Source organism: Anomaloglossus baeobatrachus, unplaced genomic scaffold (assembly GCF_048569485.1).
Source record: "Anomaloglossus baeobatrachus isolate aAnoBae1 unplaced genomic scaffold, aAnoBae1.hap1 Scaffold_226, whole genome shotgun sequence".
NCBI classification, from domain to species: Eukaryota; Metazoa; Chordata; class Amphibia; order Anura; family Aromobatidae; genus Anomaloglossus; species Anomaloglossus baeobatrachus.
This window is the reverse complement of record NW_027442000.1, coordinates 230,817-255,556: the sequence shown is the minus strand read 5'-3', so window position 1 is coordinate 255,556 and position 24,740 is coordinate 230,817. Positions and strand designations below refer to the sequence as shown.

At 46.5% G+C, this 24,740-nt stretch overlaps 6 non-coding genes and 1 pseudogene across 6 annotated transcripts; all 7 read right to left on the bottom strand.

Annotated features, from left to right (window-relative positions):
- Positions 1–7,852: 7,852 nt before the first annotated feature.
- Positions 7,853–8,033, bottom strand: LOC142261573 (U2 spliceosomal RNA; annotated as a pseudogene).
- Positions 8,034–14,546: 6,513 nt separating this feature from the next.
- LOC142261526 (U2 spliceosomal RNA) lies at positions 14,547–14,737 on the bottom strand. The gene has a single exon (XR_012729153.1). It is a non-coding gene; the product is annotated as a U2 spliceosomal RNA (small nuclear RNA).
- A 1,387-nt stretch (positions 14,738–16,124) lies between these two features.
- On the bottom strand, positions 16,125–16,317 carry LOC142261551 (U2 spliceosomal RNA). The gene has a single exon (XR_012729170.1). It is a non-coding gene; the product is annotated as a U2 spliceosomal RNA (small nuclear RNA).
- A 2,273-nt stretch (positions 16,318–18,590) lies between these two features.
- On the bottom strand, positions 18,591–18,780 carry LOC142261575 (U2 spliceosomal RNA). The gene has a single exon (XR_012729191.1). It is a non-coding gene; the product is annotated as a U2 spliceosomal RNA (small nuclear RNA).
- Positions 18,781–20,343: 1,563 nt separating this feature from the next.
- Positions 20,344–20,534, bottom strand: LOC142261525 (U2 spliceosomal RNA). The gene has a single exon (XR_012729152.1). It is a non-coding gene; the product is annotated as a U2 spliceosomal RNA (small nuclear RNA).
- A 1,387-nt stretch (positions 20,535–21,921) lies between these two features.
- Positions 21,922–22,112, bottom strand: LOC142261524 (U2 spliceosomal RNA). The gene has a single exon (XR_012729151.1). It is a non-coding gene; the product is annotated as a U2 spliceosomal RNA (small nuclear RNA).
- Positions 22,113–23,499: 1,387 nt separating this feature from the next.
- Positions 23,500–23,690, bottom strand: LOC142261523 (U2 spliceosomal RNA). The gene has a single exon (XR_012729150.1). It is a non-coding gene; the product is annotated as a U2 spliceosomal RNA (small nuclear RNA).
- Between the last annotated feature and the right edge of the window lie 1,050 nt (positions 23,691–24,740).

Here is a 24,740-nt window from a genome sequence, read left to right as displayed (position 1 = left end):
AGGTAATATATCATGCAATGCCAACCACACAACATCCCTCTGCTTATTAGACATACCCGGTGTACTCAGTTTCTTCCATGCATCTGACACATCATTCCCTCTCAAATCATTAATATTACATTTGTGTCGCCCTGGACAAGCCAGGGGACACAGGTAACAACACACACACACCCCCACCCCCAGCAGTTCACAGCAGACATCCCCAAAGTGACCTGCTTTCTGCCTCAGACTGACACACCAGGTGGGCGGAGTGAGGAGATGGGGACGCCCACCCAGGAGTGAGCTGGCTGGAGGCAGGAAACAAGCCCAGTCTAGTCCTAGGAGAGGAAGAGTGAAGGTCTGCAGAGAGGCAGACAGAGCCAGGGGCCTAGGTTGGAGCCTAGGGCCTCGTAGAGAGAGTCCGGCAGACGCTAAGTGCCGTCTGCAGGGAGCCGGGGAGACAGCTGGTGGAACCGCAGGTAGCCGGGGCTGGGCAGTGGCCCCCCGGTACAGAGTCGGGGAGCCAGCTGGAAGCCGGAGTGCAGGAGAAGGGTGCACGGAAGTAGAAGAAAGGACTTACACCAAACTGGGTCAGGGGAGAAACAACAACCGCAGCCGTCTGAGGGTACCAGTCCATCCAGCCGAGTGTTTTGCTAAGAACTGTGTCAGTGTCTCAGGCTGAGTGAGTATCACAGTGCCGCAAGGCACAGCGCTGCCCCCGCGTCCCTGTGCCCACCAGGCCCTGCACCTCCCAAACCATCACCGGGCCCCGGGATCACCAACCCCTACCCACGGAGGGGCAACACAACACCTGGCTGCTCCGCATCACCATCCCTGGGATCCCCATATTGAGCAGCGGTGGTGAAATCACCACAACCGTGGGTGGCGTCACGGACAATAAACTATCCCCACACCCAACAACCCCCCTTTCACTCACGGGCGAGGAGTGCCGCTCAAGAACCCCCGGGATCCGGCCCACAGCTCGAGCCACCACTGAGCAGCAGCCGCCGGACCCGAGCAGAATGGGTGAGCGTAGTGTGCTGACACCCTCCTCCCCGCCCGCGACACATTCTACCTCATTTGCTCTCATCCTTTTCATCACTCTCTTCGCTGCTCTGAAATCACTCATAGGTACAGCCAGCAAATCATTTTTTCTAATAAACCTCTCAATTATGTCGTACCAGACTGGACACTTGAACGACACAGGCACACGCGCATCCCTTTTCACCCAACACAAGCCATACAGCATCCAGCCCGCCATATACCTCACCATGTAGGCCCCTTTATTGTTCTTTCCCATTAGGATTACTACCGTCTTAATATAATGAAGACTAAGAAAGATTTCAATATTTGGAAAGTTTAAACCCCCATAATGACAGGCCTTGTATAAATGCTCTCTTTTTAATTTTTCCATTTTGCTCCCCCAAAAAAAGGTAAAAATCAGTTTCTCTACTCTCTTTATCTTTTTATATGGGGATGGGAAGACCCCAGAGATATAAAGGAGAATCGGCAGCACCACGGCCTTAATAATCAAAACTTTACCATTCAATGTCAGATCACGCATTCTCCAGAAATTCAGTTTCCTCTCAATCCGCAATCCACATTCTTCCCAACTCTCCGTACCTCTCAGATCATCATTAAACAACACACCCAGCACTTTGATTGGACCATCCACACTTGTCACTCCGTCCATCTTAACACTACTATCACCAAAACACTTAAAACAACATTTATTCCAGTTGACTTTAAAAGCAGACGCGCCACAGAAGAAATCCAACAACAGCTTTACTCTAGTCATAGACGCAATACTCTCACTCACTATCACTACATCATCCATATAGCCAAGCACTTTCACATTCTTACCGCCACTACCAGGTATTAACATCCCTCTTATCATTTTCTCATGCCTGATCATACATAACAAAGGCTCAATCACACTGACAAATAAAACAGGGGACATTGGACACCCCTGACGGACACCTGACTTGATCTGTACTTTCCCACTCAAACATCCATTCACTAAAGGTCCAGTCACACTAAGCAACTTACCAGCGATCCCAACAACGATATGGATCGCTGGTAAGTTGCTAGGAGGTTGCTGGTGAGATGTCACATTGCGACGCTCCAGCGATCCCACCAGCAACCTGACCTGGCAGGGATCGCTGGAGCGTCACTACACGAGTTGCTGGTGAGCTCACCAGCAACCAGTGACCAGCCCCCAGCGCCGCGTGGAAGATGCTGCGCTTGGTAACTAAGGTAAATATCGGGTAACCAACCCGATATTTACCTTGGTTACCAGTGCACGGAGCTACAGAACAGAGCAGAGAACAGGGAGCAGCGCACACTGAGCGCTGGCTCCCTGCTCTCCTAGTTACAGCACACATCGGGTTAATTACCTGATGTGTGCTGCAGCTACATGTGCACAGAGCAGGGAGCAGCGCACAATGCTTAGCGCTGGCTCCCTGCTCTCCTAGTTACAGCACACATCGGGTTAATTACCCGATGTGTGCTGCAGCTAAATGTGCACAGAGCAGGGAGCAGCGCACAATGCTTAGAGCTGGCTCCCTGCTCTCCTAGCTACAGCACACATCGGGTTAATTAACCCGATGTGTCCTGCAGCTACATGTGCACAGAGCAGGAGCCGGCACTGACAGTGAGAGCGGCGGAGGCTGGTATCAAAGGTAAATATCGGGTAACCAAGGACAGGGCTTCTTGGTTACCCGATGTTTACATTGGTTACCAGCCTCTGCAGAAGCCGGCTCCTGCTGCCTGCACATTTAGTTGTTGCTCTGTCGCTGTCACACACAGCGATCTGTGCTTCACAGCGGGACAGCAACAACTAAAAAATGGCCCAGGACATTCAGCAACAACCAACGACCTCACAGCAGGGGCCAGGTTGTTGCTGGATGTCACACACACCAACATCACTAGCAACGTCACAAAAGTTGTTCGTTAGCAGCAATGTTGCTAGCGATGTTGCTTAGTGTGACGGGGCCTTAAGAATTCACTTGTCACACCACCATACAGACATCTCACACCATCCAAGAACTTCTTAGGAAAACCCATACTATTCAAGACCTCAAACATAAAAACATGCGACTTCCTATCAAACACTTTCTCAAAATCAAGAGCCAACAAAATTCACTTCTGCTTTCTAATCTTACAGTCACCAATAACATCCCTCAACAACAACAAGTTATCACTGATGCTCCTTCCAGGCACAGCACACACTTGATCATCCTTTACAACCTTCCCAAGCACTTCACGCATACGATTAGCTAATAGTTTACTGAAAACCTTATAATCAGAATTCAGAAGCGTAATAGGCCTCCAATTCCCCAAGTTACTCTTTTCCCCCTTCTTATGGATAAGTACCACTACCCCTTCTTTCATAGAGTCACACAGCATACCAGTTTCCCACATATACTTACATATCTCCGTCAGATCCGTGCCCATACACTCCCATGCTTTCACATATAGTTCAATTGGCAAGCCATCCTTTCCAGGAGTTTTATTCTTTTGTGCACTAAACACAACCTTTCTCACTTCATCCAGAACCACCTCATCACACAAATCCTCACACTCATCTTTGCCTAGTCTACACTCCATGCTAGCCAACACTTCAGTCATTAGACCAGAATCAATCCACTTCTCTCCATACAGTCTGCTGTAAAAGGCTTTCACCTCGTCAATCACACTTGCACCAGTTACAGGAACATCATTCTCATCCACAATCACATCCATATCTACTTTCTTCCCATTCATTTTTTTAAAGAAATATCTGGTACATTTCTCATTCTTATCCAAATGTCCAACTTTCGTCCTATAGATAATTTCCTTACCCTTTTTCTCAATCAGACATTTCAACTCATTTTTTGCCTCCACCAACGAATCACTTACATCAATCCCAGACCTACTACACTTTTGTAACCAATCAATCCGAGTATTCACATCTTTAAATTTATTACGATACATGGTAGCTTTTTTGTAGCCCCATTTCCTAAAAAAAAGTTTTAATCTCCCCTTTAACCCAATCCCACCACTCTAACACACTTGCAAATCTGTTTTTGTAGTACCCCCATCTTCGGTACTCTTCTTTAAACTCTTTCATCACTTTTGCATCCTCTAGCAATCTCACATTTAACTTCCATACACCACCCCTCTTTACAAGTCCACCATCCCCGCTGAACACACCCTTCAAACATTCGTGGTCCGAAAAAGGAACCGCACACTGTTCAAACCTTACACACTCAATATTTTTAGAAAAGAACATACGGTCAATCCGTGATTCTATACCTCCTCTGTCCGCCTTGTACGTAGGTGGTGGTGGATTGCCCAGCTTTACAACAGCTGCATCTGAGAAAGAAAAATCAGAAATGATATGTAACAGCTTTTTCCCGGTTACATCCATATTACCTTCCGTCGTACAATTAAAATCCCCAACAAAAATAGTAGGCATTTTTCCTGGCAAAAATAAACCAACTTTCTCTAACAGAGCTAAACGATCTTCTTTTCTCGTAGGACAATATACATTAACAATCCTAACCCGCCACCCTCTATAGTTAATAATTGCAATGATACATCTCCCCACCTCCACTACTGTATAACTATCAAAAGAAAAGTCCTTGTTACCCAACAGAATCCCCACACCATCATTTTTATTTACAGACGAACCAGACCAAATGGTGTTGTCCATGAGGCCAATCTTGATCCGTAGGAGCATCAAACAGTCCGCACTCCTGCAAACAAAAGATATCTGCACCTATTGTAGAAACATATTTGAGGATAGTAGCTCTTCTTCCTCTGGATTTAATTTGTCTCACATTCAAGGATAGGACATTACATGTAGTTTTGGGAGCCATGTTCTTACTAGTTTAACCAGGTAACCGTAAGCTGGCCATCTTCGCCTCAACCTTCTCCGTCTGGAGGCTGGCAGGGAGACACAAAGCAGTGAGTGTCTGCAACCTCCCCAAAAAAATCATCAACTCCAGGTGAAAAGCTAATGTCAGGGTAGACCCGATCACTCAAAGGGCTTGCACTTGCAGTACTGACAGTGCTCCACCCCTTGTCTGCAAGCTTTAATTTCTTAGCAGCCATAAGCTCCCCCTCCTCCGATGACCTGACTGCAGCTGAAGCAGAAAAATCCCCCTGCCCAGCTGGACTAACATCTTTGCTCACCAGAGACTTTGTTGTACCCCATGACAGGGCAGAGGACTTGCCCAAATCCTCCTTGATTTCCCCCTCGCCACAGGCAGCAGAGTGACAAGGGAGATCAGCTTCCAGCTCGGAGACCTCCATTCCTTGATCAGGTGGACATGGAGAGACTGCAGGAGCTTTATCCAAATCCTGAGCAGTAGTAACAGGGAGAAGAACAGGGTCATTAGCAGAAACAGCAACAGAGTGACTAGCAGCTGGTGCAGCCTTAACAGGAGCTACAGGGACCTCTGCGACCACCTGAGCGTATAGCCTGGTCTTAGTGCGGCTCCTGCAGTCCCGATAGGCATGCCCGACTTCTCCACAAGCATTGCAAACAATGGGGTTGCTGCAATCCCTAGCCATGTGCCCCACCTGGTTACATTTCCTACAGGTTGCTTCATAAGGACACTTATCCTGAGTGTGACCAAAAACATTACATTTCCGGCAAAAAAAAGGGGCATCTGGATAAAACAGGTAACCAGAGTCTTTCCCAATATGAAAAGTAGAGGGAGGGTGGCGGAGACCCCAGGGCCCTGAGGGTCCACCCCAAAACGCACAAAATATTTATGCTTGCCTGTCCAGAGTCCCTCCTTGTTGGTAATTTTGTGTGAGTACTGAACATAGATGCAACAATGCTTCATCAGGAAGTCTGTGATTTCTGCCACATTAACAAAAGGGTTGTGCATAAACACCACTAAAGGAACATCGCCCTTAGAATAAAGCAGGGTAAAGTCAAGTCCACTCAGCAAAGAGTTAGTAGTATTCATTAACAAGGACCGATAAAGATTCTGGCAAGCGCCAATATGGGAAAGGACAAGCACATACCGTCCACTTCGCCTGAACTCCTGAAGACAAACGATCTCATTCTTCTTCACATCCAGGATGTCATATAAAACTTTGTTCACCAAGTATTCCAGATGGAACGGCTGCAACTTTTCCTCTGCGACATCAATACGGAAACCAAAACGGACCCGGGTATCCCCGGTCCCAGCAAAACGGACAGGGACGCCCATCTTCTAATCACCTCCTGGATCACCAAGGGTTAACAACCTCGCTCACTACCCCCAATAGCAGCATGTAGCCATTTAAGCTACAAGGCCAAGTCTAGCAATTGAGGACCTCCTGCTAAGACACACGATCCTAGCCAAAAGGCGTCGCCTTCTCGTTTCCCGCTCACTACCCTCAATAGCAGCATGTAGCCATTTAAGCTACAAGGACAAGGGTAGCAATTGAGAACCTTCTGGTAAGACACTTGATCTTAGCATTAAGGCCGAGAAGCGATAACCAGAATTGGTTTGGGCCTCGAGTGGCACCCTGGCCTATGCCGGACACATCTTAGGGAGAGAGAGTGAGAGGGAGACAAACCCACGCCTACAGAAGACATTTTGTCACCCAAGCCAACCCTTGAAAAGGCTGCTTTGCAGAGCAAAAACAAGAAGAATGGTGCGTTTTGCAGCCACCGCCCCCCACTGCAATGAATCTGAATAACTCCTCCTTTTGGGCACAAGCACCTCCCCTCCCCCTTGCAGTCTTTCCAATTCATGATACAAAAAGATGGACAGGACAGGTTGCCTGACTTTCCGTCACTGCCACCCTTTGCCATGCCATCCTTACCCGTAGAAAGCCCTTTCATCATCCCCAAACCCTAATCTTTTCCCTTTCCTTCCCAGCCCCCAAACCCTGCCCTCTGTACCCCTCTCACCACCCGCATCCCTTCTCCTGTCATCCCCCTACCACCCGGGAAAAAAAGGGCTTTCCCCCTCCTTCCACTAGCCCACCATCCCACCCAAAGAGCAACTTCTGCTGCGCAGCTGGCTTTCTAGGCAGCAGCGCTATTGTGATGTCAGCGGGGGGCATTGTGACAAGCCGCCAGTGTTCCGTCTCTTCATGTTGTGCACTGTTCAAATGGAAAATACATCAACAGGCAGACTACAGAAAAGCTTACTAACAAAGGTTAGAGAGGGGCTTTCTCAGAGGGCTTTTTACAGTTTGTCTATTCCCAATTAGCCGTTTAAGTATACTTAATGAAAGTACTAATTCTTTCATAGGCCGCCCATTCTTAGTATTTGACGTTCCTTATATTGCGGTATCAGGCTTCGCAGCAGGTTGCAAAACATTCATCACCCATGACTGTCCCCAATTGGGCTCAGAAGCTAAATGTCTCTTTTAGAAAGTCCAAGAGCAAGCAAACTCTTCCTCCAGGAGGGGGAGCCAACAGACCACTAAAGACATCATCATTGCTCAAAGAAAACACCAAAAAACAATGCATGATAGGAATAAACAGGTAACTTTATTTGGAGTGGAAGCGGAGAGATAGCACCAGATGCCAATTCTAGATCTTCTCACACCTGTGGTCAGTGCAGCAGCAGCAGCAGCTGAATCCACTTTGTCCAAAAGGGATCTATTCCATTCAATTGCAAATGATCTAGATAAGACAGAGAACAAGATACTGCAGCACGGGACATAGCAGAGTTGTTCAAGTTGAGTGGTGATGAGTTTGCTATTTGGATGAATAAAGCAAGTAAAAAGTGTGAAAGATAAAAAACAAAAGGAGGAAGTGTGAAAAGTGAATGGGCCAAATTGAGGTGCATATGAAGTTGTATGCTTTCTTTCAATTAATTAATCGGGCTAATATGAATCAGGTGAATTGAGTTCTGCTTTTGGAAACTGGGTTAAGAAGGGGTGCACCGGTCCTGGAGGTACTGCAATACCAGGTCAATGCGTGGAGTGGACAGAGCAAGCTCTTTTTCCATCTCCCTGTTCTAAAAATCCATTTAATATATGGTCCCCAGATAGGGGACGTATCAGATATTAAACTGATAAGAACAGATTTTTATTTATTTTTTTTTAAAACCATTCACGTTGCGTAATCATCCAGAATCAGAAGTGTCACCTCAGAGAGGTTTCACAACTTATCTGGATGCAACGTAAACTCATCCTCATGGCCATTTTATTTCAAAAGAGTGATAAAAATGTGTATAACACACCCATAGCCGTAAATCAGTAACCAAAAGCAGAAAAGTATAAACCATTACACCCAGTGTTTCCATTTCAGAAATTTCCATTCACCCTCAGCATCCATACCTCTTTCACCATCCCATTTATAGCAGAAATACAGTTTGTCCAAAACCATCCTAACACAATCATTCACTTCAAGATTCTTATTTTTATATACATACAAATTCCTGGTATTCCACAGAACTTCCTTCACACATGCCAGAAACAACCAAAACACTCGTTCTTTCCTCGTGCTCAAGCTACACAGACCAAACATAACCATTTTAGCTGTTAAAGCTCTTACACCCGTCAACTCCCAACACAACTTACCCAAATTACTCCATACGTCCTTTGCATGTCCACAAGACCAGAAAACATGTTCCACATCCTCAGTATCACCACATCCAGTCCTCGGGCACCTCTCTGAGGGTACCAATCCCCTCCTTTTCTGAACAGATCTTACCGGCAGCACACCATGCCAAGACATCCATAACAGATCTTTCTGTTTGTTAGAGATTTCATACTTTTTCAGTTTTTCCCATACTACCTCATACTCAGCAGATTTCAAACCACTGATACTACATGCAAAACCGTCCACACACAACCTTTTTATCTCCTTTTTCTCCTTCATGAACTGACTCACAGTAAACTTCTCAAGTCTGAACTTCTTCACAAACAGCTCAACAAACAGGTACCACTCAGGACAAATGAAGGCAAAAGGTTTCCTCAGATCCTGCACAGTCCACTTCAGCCTTCCTAGCATAGAACCTGCTTGATACTTCAACATACAAGAGGCTTTAGTATCTTTAGAAAAAACCTCACAGAAAAAAGCCACATAGTTGATACCAATAAAAACCTCCAAGTTCGGAAAATCCAAACCACCATGCTTTTTCTTCTTCATCAATATCTCCCGTTTCGCCCTTTCCATGCCACATCCCCAGAAAATCAAGAAAAGCACCCAATTTATCTTTTTCAAAACCACAGTTGATGGAGGAAAAACCAAAGCAATATAAAGTATCATAGGCAAAATGATACTCTTCACAATCAAGACCTTCCCTGTAAAGGACAAATCCCTCAACCTCCAGAACTCCAATTTTTTAGCTATTTTACCCCCTAACTCCTCCCAACTTTCCTTACCTTTCAGCTCTTCATCAAAATCCATACCTAAGATCCTAACACTGGAACTGACACACTCCATCTGATCATCATGTAAAACACCTGGCAGACCAAAACCTTTCATCTTACTTTTGGCCCAACTAATTTTAAAGGCAGAAGCCACACAAAACAAATTAACCAGAAGCTTGACTCTCGACACGTCACAGACATTCTCACAGAGAATACAAATGTCATCCATATAGCCTAAAGCTTTAACATGTTTTCCTCCACTACCCGGAACCAATAGACCTTTAACCACTTTATCCTTCCTAATAGATTGTAACAACGGCTCTATAGCACAAATAAACAAAATGGGTGACAGAGGGCACCCCTGCCGAACCCCAGAAAGTATCTCAAAGCTATCAGTAAAAAAGCCATTCACCTGAATCTTACTCCTAGCCCCTTCATAGAGCCCATACAATAAACTAACCAAATGCTCTGGAAAGCCCATTTTCCTCAACACACAAAACAAATACACATGCGCCACCCTATCAAATGCCTTCTCAAAATCAAGCACACATACAATCACCCCCTTCTTCCTCGCCATACAATCCCCAATCATATCTCTCACTAACATCACATTTTCATGAATCCTCCTCTTAGGAACCGCACACCCCTGATCCTCCATAATAACATGTGAGATTACCTCCCTCATGCGATTGGCTAAAAGCTTGGCAAATACTTTATAATCCACATTCAGTAGCGTGATCGGACGCCAATTACCCACCACTCGCCTGTCACCTTTCTTAAACAGCAATACCACCACTCCTTGCTTCATACTGTCAGTCATCCTGCAACCAGAAAACAAACACTTCATAATAGACACCACATCCTTCCCAACAATATCCCAATACTTACTATAGAACTCCCAAGGGATCCCATCACCCCCTGGAGACTTGTTTTTAGCAGACTTAAAAATCACCTCCTTCACTTCATCCTCTGTAATGTCACTCAGCAAAAAAGGAAACTCAGATTCAGGTACAAAGTTGTCAATCACATTGAGAAACTCTGCATCCTCCCCCAGATCGCAGTCCTTCACTCCATACAGGGACTTATAATAGTCAGCCACTACACCGATCACATCCTTCCCATGCACCTCACTACCATTCTCATCCAACATTACATTCATCTCTCGCCCACCCCCACACATCTTCTTAAAGAAGAAACTGGTACACTTCTCATTCTTCTCCCTCACCTCAATTTTAGATCTCAGAATAATTTTCCTGCCCTCCTCCCCAAACCACTCTTTCATCTCACGTTTAGCTTTCTCCAGCTCATACTTTACATCCAGACCCAGAGATTTGCATTTATGCAGGTAGGAAATCCTCCTATTCTGCCACTTGTACAGATTTCTCCTCTTTCTGGCTTTCCTGTACCCAGCTTTCCTGAAAAACACACTGATTCTCACTTTCACCCAATCCCACCATAACAATAGATTTGGAAACCCTTTTTTCCTTGCAGCCCACCATGCATACTGCCTTACAAAATCCTTCTTCACCCTTTCATCCTGCAACAGACTGACATTCATTTTCCACACACCACGTCCATAAAACAAATTAGCAATTTCAAAACTCCCCACCAGACACTCATGATCAGAGAAAACAACCCTTTCTTGCGAATAATTAACACATTTTACCCCAGTGGAAAAAAAGAAAAAATAGTCCAAACGGGACTCGGTCTGACCATCATCTGCATGGTAGGTAAAGGGTCCTGGCTTGGAATCCACAGCGTCCTTTAACGAAAACTCTGAAATTAAACGATTCCATAAATTTCCGGTCACGTCCACCTTGGACTCGTATGAACCGGCTCTGCCCCTTTTGTCCAGGATGCAGTTTAAATCACCAACAACAAAAATAGGAATTTTACCATGCAGAAAAAAACGCAATTTCTCAAAAAGAGCGAGTCTCTGATTTTTATCAGCAGGGGCATAGATATTAATAAGCTTAAATTCCCACCCCCTATAACATAAAATAACACACACACATCTACCCTCTTCTACAATTACAGTTTGCTTTATCCTAATGTCCTTATTTTGAATCAAAACCCCCACCCCATCATTCTTATTTATAGCAGAAAATGACCACACCACCTCCCCAAAACCCCACTCACTCTTCTTAGGTTCCCTATTCAGCCCACATTCCTGCACACACACCACATCACAATTTTTTGAAGATAAGAAATCAAGCACACACGCACGCTTATATGACGACTGAAACACCCTCACATTCTGAGAGGCAATATTCAGTTGCAAAGCCATGCTGAAAAATTAAACAAAGGAAAAAAAGCATCAAAACAGAAACCATTCAAGTCCCACTGGCAAAGTGGATAACATCTGCTAACCCTGCCACATCTTCATTAGATAGGAAGCATTGGCCTGGAGATATAGGGTCTTCAATGACCCCTGAAAGAGAAGTAGTGCTGGCATTGGAGTCTGGACTTAGAACCTCAAAGGGGTTTTGGGAGTAGAAATCAACTTTCTCCCGTGGCCCCGTCTTCAGCCTCTTCACTGGTCTCTTGTCTTTTCTCTTAGAGACCACCTTGTGGAAGCAGGCCACTAGCTCAGCAGGGGAATACTTGCTGTTACCTGCAGCGTCCTCGTCGGATGATGACATGGCGATTTCCCCAGGGGCAGACAGGTCAGCAGTACTGGTGTCCATCTCAGGGCTGCTCAGCTGGGGAAGTCAGTGCTGATTGCAGCATTCCCCTGAGCAGCCTCTGGAGTCTCAGCCACCTCACATAGCACAGGTGCAGAATCAGCGGAGGCCTGCAGCACCTGCAAGTCATTAGTGACCTCCTGCAGAGCACTACACTCCCCAACAGACACAGGCTCAGCAATAGCAGGAGCAGGCGGAGGATGGGAATCCCCCACTGCAGCAGGCATTACAGGCTCCATTCCAATTCCTGCAGGTTTTTCAACAAATTTTGCAGGTTGAATGTTTGCACGGACATTAAATCTAGCCTGTTTCCTGTCAAAATTTCTCCTCTCCAGAACGTACTGATCCCCAAGGGTCGGGCAGGACTTACATGTATGATCCCCATCCCCACACAGGTCACATACAGGGGGGGAGGGGCAGTTGGCAGCCTCATGCCCTGCTTTCTTGCAGTTTCTGCAGGTAAGTCCCTGCTGGCAATTTTCTTTAATGTGTCCATATCGGAAACAACTCCGGCAAAAGGATGGTTGCCCAGGGTAATGGAGAAACCCCCTATTCCCACCAATTGAAAAATTGGCCGGGGGGTGCATGATACCTCCAACACCCTCTGGGTCAGGTCTAAAACGTACCCAAAATTTAATATTTCCATTGAATACATTAAAGACATTTCTCTGGGGAATGCCACCTTTCACAGAGGAGCAGTATCTTGCCAAAAAGGCCTTTACCATGGTGGTCTCAGTAAATGGATTATACATATGAACAGTCAGGGGTCTCTCCACTGCAGAAAATAAAGGAGTAACAGAAATGTACCTCATATACTCATGCTTATGGTGCCTCTGCAGGTCTTGGTAAAAATTCAGACAGTCTTCCTCATGGTAAAATGAAATGTCATACTGACCAGTAGATGGGAACTCCTGCATACAAAACACTTTATCCAGCTCAATGCCGCCCAGCTCCATGATCACGCTCTCCACTATATGTCCTAACTGTAGGGAATTCTTCTTCTCCACCGAGACAGTCAGACGAACCGTGTTCTTTATAGCTGCCATTACAAGAAATATGCCCAAGGCACACGATCGCAGTCTTCACAGCGTCGGAAGTCGCCTTCCACATAAAAGCCCACAGGCCAGACCCAGCAAGGTTTCCCTCACTGGATCTTAGCCAAAAGGCCGAGAAGCGATAACCAGAATTGGTTTGGGCCTCGAGTGGCACCCTGGCCTATGCCGGACACATCTTAGGGAGAGAGAGCGAGAGGGAGACAAACCCACGCCTACACAAGACATTTTGTCACCCAAGCCAACCCTTGAAAAGGCTGCTTTGCAGAGCAAAAACAAGAAGAATGGTGCGTTTTGCAGCCGCCGCCCACTGCAATGAATCTGAATAACTCCTCCTTTAGGGCGCAAGCAACTCCCCTCCCCCTTGCAGTCTTTCCAATTCACGATACAAAAAGACGGACAGGACAGGTTGCCTGACTTTCCGTCACTGCCACCCTTTGCCATCCTTACCCGTAGAAAGCCCTTTCATCATCCCCAAACCCTAATCTTTTCCCTTTCCTTCCCAGCCCCCAAACCCTGCCCTCTGTACCTTTCTCACCACCCGCTTCCCTTCTCCTGTCATCCCCCTACCACCCGGGAAAAAAAGAGATTGCCCCCTCCTTCCACTAGCCCACCCTCCCACCCAAAGAACAACTTCTTCTGCGCAGCTTGTTTTCTAGGCAGCAGCGCTATTGTGATGTCATCGGGGGGCATTGTGACAAGCCGCCAGTGTTCCGTCTCTTCATGTTGTGCACAGTTCAAACGGAAAATACATCAACAGGCAGACTACAGAAAAGCTTACTATCAAAGGTTAGAGGGGGGCTTTCTCAGAGGGCTTTTTACAGTTTTTCTATTCCCAATTAGCCGTTTAAGTGTACTTATTGAAAGTAGTAATTCTTTCATAGGCCGCCCTTTCTTAGTATTTGACGTTCCTTATATTGCGGTATGAGGCTTCGCAGTAGGTTGCAAACATTCATCACCCATGACTGTCCCCAATTGAGCTCAGAAGCTCAATGTCTATCATGACCTCTCTTTTAGAATGTCCAAGAGCAAGCAAACTATTCCTCCAGGAGAGGGCGCCAACAGACTACTAAAGAGATCATCATTACTCAAAGAAAACCCCAAAAACCAATGCATGATAGGAATAAACAGGTAACTTTCTTTGGAGTGGAAGCGGAGAGATCGCACCAGATGCCAATTCTAGATCTTATCACACCTGTGGTCACTGCAGCAGCAGGTGAATCCACTTTGTCCAAAAGGGATCTATTCCATTCAATTGCAAATGATCTAGATAAGACAGAGAACTGCAGCACGGGGACATAGCCGAGTTGGTCAGGTTGAGTGGTGATGAGTTTGCTATTTGGATGAATAAAGAAAGTCAAAAGTGTGAAAGATAAAAAACAAAAGGAGGAAGTGTGAAAAGTGAATGGGCCAAATTGAGGTGCATATGAAGACGTATGCTTTCTTCCAATTCATTAAATCGGGCTAATATGAATCAGGTGAATTGAGTTCTGCTTTTGGAAACTGGGTTAAGAAGGGGTGCACCGTTCCTGGAGGTACTGCAATACCAGGTCAATGCGTGGAGTGGACAGAGCAAGCTCTTTTTCCATCTCCCTGTTCTAAAAATCCATTTAATATATGGTCCCCAGATAGGGGACGTATCAGATATTAAACTGATAAGAACAGATACTACACTTGATCTTAGCCAAAAGGCCGAGAAGCGATAACCAGAATTGGTTTGGGCCTCGAGTGGCACCCTGGCCTATGCCGGACACATCTTAGGGAGAGAGAGCGAGAGGGAGACAAACCCACGCCTACACAAGACATTTTGTCACCCAAGCCAACCCTTGAAAAGGCTGCTTTGCAGAGCAAAAACAAGAAGAATGGTGCGTTTTGCAGCCGCCGCCCACTGCAATGAATCTGAATAACTCCTCCTTTAGGGCGCAAGCAACTCCCCTCCCCCTTGCAGTCTTTCCAATTCACGATACAAAAAGACGGACAGGACAGGTTGCCTGACTTTCCGTCACTGCCACCCTTTGCCATCCTTACCCGTAGAAAGCCCTTTCATCATCCCCAAACCCTAATCTTTTCCCTTTCCTTCCCAGCCCCCAAACCCTGCCCTCTGTACCTTTCTCACCACCCGCTTCCCTTCTCCTGTCATCCCCCTACCACCCGGGAAAAAAAGAGATTGCCCCCTCCTTCCACTAGCCCACCCTCCCACCCAAAGAACAACTTCTTCTGCGCAGCTTGTTTTCTAGGCAGCAGCGCTATTGTGATGTCATCGGGGGGCATTGTGACAAGCCGCCAGTGTTCCGTCTCTTCATGTTGTGCACAGTTCAAACGGAAAATACATCAACAGGCAGACTACAGAAAAGCTTACTATCAAAGGTTAGAGGGGGGCTTTCTCAGAGGGCTTTTTACAGTTTTTCTATTCCCAATTAGCCGTTTAAGTGTACTTATTGAAAGTAGTAATTCTTTCATAGGCCGCCCTTTCTTAGTATTTGACGTTCCTTATATTGCGGTATGAGGCTTCGCAGTAGGTTGCAAACATTCATCACCCATGACTGTCCCCAATTGAGCTCAGAAGCTCAATGTCTATCATGACCTCTCTTTTAGAATGTCCAAGAGCAAGCAAACTATTCCTCCAGGAGAGGGCGCCAACAGACTACTAAAGAGATCATCATTACTCAAAGAAAACCCCAAAAACCAATGCATGATAGGAATAAACAGGTAACTTTCTTTGGAGTGGAAGCGGAGAGATCGCACCAGATGCCAATTCTAGATCTTATCACACCTGTGGTCACTGCAGCAGCAGGTGAATCCACTTTGTCCAAAAGGGATCTATTCCATTCAATTGCAAATGATCTAGATAAGACAGAGAACTGCAGCACGGGGACATAGCCGAGTTGGTCAGGTTGAGTGGTGATGAGTTTGCTATTTGGATGAATAAAGAAAGTCAAAAGTGTGAAAGATAAAAAACAAAAGGAGGAAGTGTGAAAAGTGAATGGGCCAAATTGAGGTGCATATGAAGACGTATGCTTTCTTCCAATTCATTAAATCGGGCTAATATGAATCAGGTGAATTGAGTTCTGCTTTTGGAAACTGGGTTAAGAAGGGGTGCACCGTTCCTGGAGGTACTGCAATACCAGGTCAATGCGTGGAGTGGACAGAGCAAGCTCTTTTTCCATCTCCCTGTTCTAAAAATCCATTTAATATATGGTCCCCAGATAGGGGACGTATCAGATATTAAACTGATAAGAACAGATTTTTGATTTAATGAAGCTTTCCAAAGCACCGCAAAAAATGCATGACCGAAGTCACACCAAAAACAGTGCAAAGGCTAGGATTCGTGTGGACCCCTCCGTGAGGAGAGGGTCCCCAAAAATCAACCCCGTCCCTCCGAGCCAGAAGGCCACAGCAAGGGTCAGGGATCTTCGGTGCTCCCCCAAGCCGAAGCCTGGTTGAGCCTTGTCGTTGCTCCCAGCGTCCATCCAGGCATCTTACCCAAGTGGAGTAGAGAGCTACTAGTTGTTGGTTTCGCAGCCGAAACTGCCCGGACCGTCAACCGGTGTTGGTTTCTCAGCCCAAGGCTAACCGGACCTCCAACCGGGTGTTGGTTTCTCAGCCGAAGCTGACCCGGACCTCCAACCGGGTGTTGGTTTCTCAGCCGAAGCTGACCCGGACCTCCAACCGGGTGTTGGTTTCTCAGCCGAAGCTGACCCGGACCTCCAACCGGGTGTTGGTTTCTCAGCCAAAGCTGACCCGGACCTCCAACCGGGTGTTGGTTTCTCAGCCCAAAGCTGAACGGACCTCCGACCATGATTATAAAAATTTCCCTTCCTAGCCAGAAGGCCGGGATAGGGTAATATGCTCAAAAAGTATGAAAAGGCAAGGTACGGTGTGCTACAGAGCCCAAGGCTTGCCGGGGTCCCAAGCCAGCAAGCTCAGACTCACTCCAGGGTCGTCAGTCCTGGGGCACGTTGTACCATAGCCCCCCACCCTTACTCAGTCTAATAGCCTCGATCCTGGTAGGGCCATGTTTTCCACTAGATGAATATACTATCCACCCAGAGTACTAGCAAGCGCAACCTTCCAGTGTGCATTGTATCATTGTACTAAGGTGGCCTGGAGCTTAAACCACCTCTTCGAACAACACTACACTTGATCTTAGCCAAAAGGCCAAGAAGCGATAACCAGAATTGGTTTGGGCCTCGAGTGGCACCCTGGCCTATGCCGGACACATCTTAGGGAGAGAGAGCGAGAGGGAGACAAACCCACGCCTACACAAGACATTTTGTCACCCAAGCCAACCCTTGAAAAGGCTGCTTTGCAGAGCAAAAACAAGAAGAATGGTGCGTTTTGCAGCCGCCGCCCACTGCAATGAATCTGAATAACTCCTCCTTTAGGGCGCAAGCAACTCCCCTCCCCCTTGCAGTCTTTCCAATTCACGATACAAAAAGACGGACAGGACAGGTTGCCTGACTTTCCGTCACTGCCACCCTTTGCCATCCTTACCCGTAGAAAGCCCTTTCATCATCCCCAAACCCTAATCTTTTCCCTTTCCTTCCCAGCCCCCAAACCCTGCCCTCTGTACCTTTCTCACCACCCGCTTCCCTTCTCCTGTCATCCCCCTACCACCCGGGAAAAAAAGAGATTGCCCCCTCCTTCCACTAGCCCACCCTCCCACCCAAAGAACAACTTCTTCTGCGCAGCTTGTTTTCTAGGCAGCAGCGCTATTGTGATGTCATCGGGGGGCATTGTGACAAGCCGCCAGTGTTCCGTCTCTTCATGTTGTGCACAGTTCAAACGGAAAATACATCAACAGGCAGACTACAGAAAAGCTTACTATCAAAGGTTAGAGGGGGGCTTTCTCAGAGGGCTTTTTACAGTTTTTCTATTCCCAATTAGCCGTTTAAGTGTACTTATTGAAAGTAGTAATTCTTTCATAGGCCGCCCTTTCTTAGTATTTGACGTTCCTTATATTGCGGTATGAGGCTTCGCAGTAGGTTGCAAACATTCATCACCCATGACTGTCCCCAATTGAGCTCAGAAGCTCAATGTCTATCATGACCTCTCTTTTAGAATGTCCAAGAGCAAGCAAACTATTCCTCCAGGAGAGGGCGCCAACAGACTACTAAAGAGATCATCATTACTCAAAGAAAACCCCAAAAACCAATGCATGATAGGAATAAACAGGTAACTTTCTTTGGAGTGGAAGCGGAGAGATCGCACCAGATGCCAATTCTAGATCTTATCACACCTGTGGTCACTGCAGCAGCAGGTGAATCCACTTTGTCCAAAAGGGATCTATTCCATTCAATTGCAAATGATCTAGATAAGACAGAGAACTGCAGCACGGGGACATAGCCGAGTTGGTCAGGTTGAGTGGTGATGAGTTTGCTATTTGGATGAATAAAGAAAGTCAAAAGTGTGAAAGATAAAAAACAAAAGGAGGAAGTGTGAAAAGTGAATGGGCCAAATTGAGGTGCATATGAAGACGTATGCTTTCTTCCAATTCATTAAATCGGGCTAATATGAATCAGGTGAATTGAGTTCTGCTTTTGGAAACTGGGTTAAGAAGGGGTGCACCGTTCCTGGAGGTACTGCAATACCAGGTCAATGCGTGGAGTGGACAGAGCAAGCTCTTTTTCCATCTCCCTGTTCTAAAAATCCATTTAATATATGGTCCCCAGATAGGGGACGTATCAGATATTAAACTGATAAGAACAGATTTTTTTTTTTTTTTGAAGGATGAGTTTGAAAATAATAAAGTGACCGCCTCTCGTTGCCCAGGTAACTGTCCGTCACAAGAGGGCTATGACATCCTACGATGCACACTCCCCCAAGGCCAGCAGTTGTGCAATACCCTGGCACCTTTCAGCACCAACCAAGGTAGTACCCTCCCAAACTACGCTTGATCTTAGCCAAAAGGCCGAGAAGCGATAACCAGAATTGGTTTGGGCCTCGAGTGGCACCCTGGCCTATGCCGGACACATCTTAGGGAGAGAGAGCGAGAGGGAGACAAACCCACGCCTACACAAGACATTTTGTCACCCAAGCCAACCCTTGAAAAGGCTGCTTTGCAGAGCAAAAACAAGAAGAATGGTGCGTTTTGCAGCCGCCGCCCACTGCAATGAATCTGAATAACTCCTCCTTTAGGGCGCAAGCAACTCCCCTCCCCCTTGCAGTCTTTCCAATTCACGATACAAAAAGACGGACAGGACAGGTTGCCTGACTTTCCGTCACTGCCACCCTTTGCCATCCTTACCCGTAGAAAGCCCTTTCATCATCCCCAAACCCTAATCTTTTCCCTTTCCTTCCCAGCCCCCAAACCCTGCCCTCTGTACCTTTCTCACCACCCGCTTCCCTTCTCCTGTCATCCCCCTACCACCCGGGAAAAAAAGAGATTGCCCCCTCCTTCCACTAGCCCACCCTCCCACCCAAAGAACAACTTCTTCTGCGCAGCTTGTTTTCTAGGCAGCAGCGCTATTGTGATGTCATCGGGGGGCATTGTGACAAGCCGCCAGTGTTCCGTCTCTTCATGTTGTGCACAGTTCAAACGGAAAATACATCAACAGGCAGACTACAGAAAAGCTTACTATCAAAGGTTAGAGGGGGGCTTTCTCAGAGGGCTTTTTACAGTTTTTCTATTCCCAATTAGCCGTTTAAGTGTACTTATTGAAAGTAGTAATTCTTTCATAGGCCGCCCTTTCTTAGTATTTGACGTTCCTTATATTGCGGTATGAGGCTTCGCAGTAGGTTGCAAACATTCATCACCCATGACTGTCCCCAATTGAGCTCAGAAGCTCAATGTCTATCATGACCTCTCTTTTAGAATGTCCAAGAGCAAGCAAACTATTCCTCCAGGAGAGGGCGCCAACAGACTACTAAAGAGATCATCATTACTCAAAGAAAACCCCAAAAACCAATGCATGATAGGAATAAACAGGTAACTTTCTTTGGAGTGGAAGCGGAGAGATCGCACCAGATGCCAATTCTAGATCTTATCACACCTGTGGTCACTGCAGCAGCAGGTGAATCCACTTTGTCCAAAAGGGATCTATTCCATTCAATTGCAAATGATCTAGATAAGACAGAGAACTGCAGCACGGGGACATAGCCGAGTTGGTCAGGTTGAGTGGTGATGAGTTTGCTATTTGGATGAATAAAGAAAGTCAAAAGTGTGAAAGATAAAAAACAAAAGGAGGAAGTGTGAAAAGTGAATGGGCCAAATTGAGGTGCATATGAAGACGTATGCTTTCTTCCAATTCATTAAATCGGGCTAATATGAATCAGGTGAATTGAGTTCTGCTTTTGGAAACTGGGTTAAGAAGGGGTGCACCGTTCCTGGAGGTACTGCAATACCAGGTCAATGCGTGGAGTGGACAGAGCAAGCTCTTTTTCCATCTCCCTGTTCTAAAAATCCATTTAATATATGGTCCCCAGATAGGGGACGTATCAGATATTAAACTGATAAGAACAGATACTACACTTGATCTTAGCCAAAAGGCCGAGAAGCGATAACCAGAATTGGTTTGGGCCTCGAGTGGCACCCTGGCCTATGCCGGACACATCTTAGGGAGAGAGAGCGAGAGGGAGACAAACCCACGCCTACACAAGACATTTTGTCACCCAAGCCAACCCTTGAAAAGGCTGCTTTGCAGAGCAAAAACAAGAAGAATGGTGCGTTTTGCAGCCGCCGCCCACTGCAATGAATCTGAATAACTCCTCCTTTAGGGCGCAAGCAACTCCCCTCCCCCTTGCAGTCTTTCCAATTCACGATACAAAAAGACGGACAGGACAGGTTGCCTGACTTTCCGTCACTGCCACCCTTTGCCATCCTTACCCGTAGAAAGCCCTTTCATCATCCCCAAACCCTAATCTTTTCCCTTTCCTTCCCAGCCCCCAAACCCTGCCCTCTGTACCTTTCTCACCACCCGCTTCCCTTCTCCTGTCATCCCCCTACCACCCGGGAAAAAAAGAGATTGCCCCCTCCTTCCACTAGCCCACCCTCCCACCCAAAGAACAACTTCTTCTGCGCAGCTTGTTTTCTAGGCAGCAGCGCTATTGTGATGTCATCGGGGGGCATTGTGACAAGCCGCCAGTGTTCCGTCTCTTCATGTTGTGCACAGTTCAAACGGAAAATACATCAACAGGCAGACTACAGAAAAGCTTACTATCAAAGGTTAGAGGGGGGCTTTCTCAGAGGGCTTTTTACAGTTTTTCTATTCCCAATTAGCCGTTTAAGTGTACTTATTGAAAGTAGTAATTCTTTCATAGGCCGCCCTTTCTTAGTATTTGACGTTCCTTATATTGCGGTATGAGGCTTCGCAGTAGGTTGCAAACATTCATCACCCATGACTGTCCCCAATTGAGCTCAGAAGCTCAATGTCTATCATGACCTCTCTTTTAGAATGTCCAAGAGCAAGCAAACTATTCCTCCAGGAGAGGGCGCCAACAGACTACTAAAGAGATCATCATTACTCAAAGAAAACCCCAAAAACCAATGCATGATAGGAATAAACAGGTAACTTTCTTTGGAGTGGAAGCGGAGAGAACGCACCAGATGCCAATTCTAGATCTTATCACACCTGTGGTCACTGCAGCAGCAGGTGAATCCACTTTGTCCAAAAGGGATCTATTCCATTCAATTGCAAATGATCTAGATAAGACAGAGAACTGCAGCACGGGGACATAGCCGAGTTGGTCAGGTTGAGTGGTGATGAGTTTGCTATTTGGATGAATAAAGAAAGTCAAAAGTGTGAAAGATAAAAAACAAAAGGAGGAAGTGTGAAAAGTGAATGGGCCAAATTGAGGTGCATATGAAGACGTATGCTTTCTTCCAATTCATTAAATCGGGCTAATATGAATCAGGTGAATTGAGTTCTGCTTTTGGAAACTGGGTTAAGAAGGGGTGCACCGTTCCTGGAGGTACTGCAATACCAGGTCAATGCGTGGAGTGGACAGAGCAAGCTCTTTTTCCATCTCCCTGTTCTAAAAATCCATTTAATATATGGTCCCCAGATAGGGGACGTATCAGATATTAAACTGATAAGAACAGATACTACACTTGATCTTAGCCAAAAGGCCGAGAAGCGATAACCAGAATTGGTTTGGGCCTCGAGTGGCACCCTGGCCTATGCCGGACACATCTTAGGGAGAGAGAGCGAGAGGGAGACAAACCCACGCCTACACAAGACATTTTGTCACCCAAGCCAACCCTTGAAAAGGCTGCTTTGCAGAGCAAAAACAAGAAGAATGGTGCGTTTTGCAGCCGCCGCCCACTGCAATGAATCTGAATAACTCCTCCTTTAGGGCGCAAGCAACTCCCCTCCCCCTTGCAGTCTTTCCAATTCACGATACAAAAAGACGGACAGGACAGGTTGCCTGACTTTCCGTCACTGCCACCCTTTGCCATCCTTACCCGTAGAAAGCCCTTTCATCATCCCCAAACCCTAATCTTTTCCCTTTCCTTCCCAGCCCCCAAACCCTGCCCTCTGTACCTTTCTCACCACCCGCTTCCCTTCTCCTGTCATCCCCCTACCACCCGGGAAAAAAAGAGATTGCCCCCTCCTTCCACTAGCCCACCCTCCCACCCAAAGAACAACTTCTTCTGCGCAGCCTGTTTTCTAGGCAGCAGCGCTATTGTGATGTCATCGGGGGGCATTGTGACAAGCCGCCAGTGTTCCGTCTCTTCATGTTGTGCACAGTTCAAACGGAAAATACATCAACAGGCAGACTACAGAAAAGCTTACTATCAAAGGTTAGAGGGGGGCTTTCTCAGAGGGCTTTTTACAGTTTTTCTATTCCCAATTAGCCGTTTAAGTGTACTTATTGAAAGTAGTAATTCTTTCATAGGCCGCCCTTTCTTAGTATTTGACGTTCCTTATATTGCGGTATGAGGCTTCGCAGTAGGTTGCAAACATTCATCACCCATGACTGTCCCCAATTGAGCTCAGAAGCTCAATGTCTATCATGACCTCTCTTTTAGAATGTCCAAGAGCAAGCAAACTATTCCTCCAGGAGAGGGCGCCAACAGACTACTAAAGAGATCATCATTACTCAAAGAAAACCCCAAAAACCAATGCATGATAGGAATAAACAGGTAACTTTCTTTGGAGTGGAAGCGGAGAGATCGCACCAGATGCCAATTCTAGATCTTATCACACCTGTGGTCACTGCAGCAGCAGGTGAATCCACTTTGTCCAAAAGGGATCTATTCCATTCAATTGCAAATGATCTAGATAAGACAGAGAACTGCAGCACGGGGACATAGCCGAGTTGGTCAGGTTGAGTGGTGATGAGTTTGCTATTTGGATGAATAAAGAAAGTCAAAAGTGTGAAAGATAAAAAACAAAAGGAGGAAGTGTGAAAAGTGAATGGGCCAAATTGAGGTGCATATGAAGACGTATGCTTTCTTCCAATTCATTAAATCGGGCTAATATGAATCAGGTGAATTGAGTTCTGCTTTTGGAAACTGGGTTAAGAAGGGGTGCACCGTTCCTGGAGGTACTGCAATACCAGGTCAATGCGTGGAGTGGACAGAGCAAGCTCTTTTTCCATCTCCCTGTTCTAAAAATCCATTTAATATATGGTCCCCAGATAGGGGACGTATCAGATATTAAACTGATAAGAACAGATACTACACTTGATCTTAGCCAAAAGGCCGAGAAGCGATAACCAGAATTGGTTTGGGCCTCGAGTGGCACCCTGGCCTATGCCGGACACATCTTAGGGAGAGAGAGCGAGAGGGAGACAAACCCACGCCTACACAAGACATTTTGTCACCCAAGCCAACCCTTGAAAAGGCTGCTTTGCAGAGCAAAAACAAGAAGAATGGTGCGTTTTGCAGCCGCCGCCCACTGCAATGAATCTGAATAACTCCTCCTTTAGGGCGCAAGCAACTCCCCTCCCCCTTGCAGTCTTTCCAATTCACGATACAAAAAGACGGACAGGACAGGTTGCCTGACTTTCCGTCACTGCCACCCTTTGCCATCCTTACCCGTAGAAAGCCCTTTCATCATCCCCAAACCCTAATCTTTTCCCTTTCCTTCCCAGCCCCCAAACCCTGCCCTCTGTACCTTTCTCACCACCCGCTTCCCTTCTCCTGTCATCCCCCTACCACCCGGGAAAAAAAGAGATTGCCCCCTCCTTCCACTAGCCCACCCTCCCACCCAAAGAACAACTTCTTCTGCGCAGCTTGTTTTCTAGGCAGCAGCGCTATTGTGATGTCATCGGGGGGCATTGTGACAAGCCGCCAGTGTTCCGTCTCTTCATGTTGTGCACAGTTCAAACGGAAAATACATCAACAGGCAGACTACAGAAAAGCTTACTATCAAAGGTTAGAGGGGGGCTTTCTCAGAGGGCTTTTTACAGTTTTTCTATTCCCAATTAGCCGTTTAAGTGTACTTATTGAAAGTAGTAATTCTTTCATAGGCCGCCCTTTCTTAGTATTTGACGTTCCTTATATTGCGGTATGAGGCTTCGCAGTAGGTTGCAAACATTCATCACCCATGACTGTCCCCAATTGAGCTCAGAAGCTCAATGTCTATCATGACCTCTCTTTTAGAATGTCCAAGAGCAAGCAAACTATTCCTCCAGGAGAGGGCGCCAACAGACTACTAAAGAGATCATCATTACTCAAAGAAAACCCCAAAAACCAATGCATGATAGGAATAAACAGGTAACTTTCTTTGGAGTGGAAGCGGAGAGATCGCACCAGATGCCA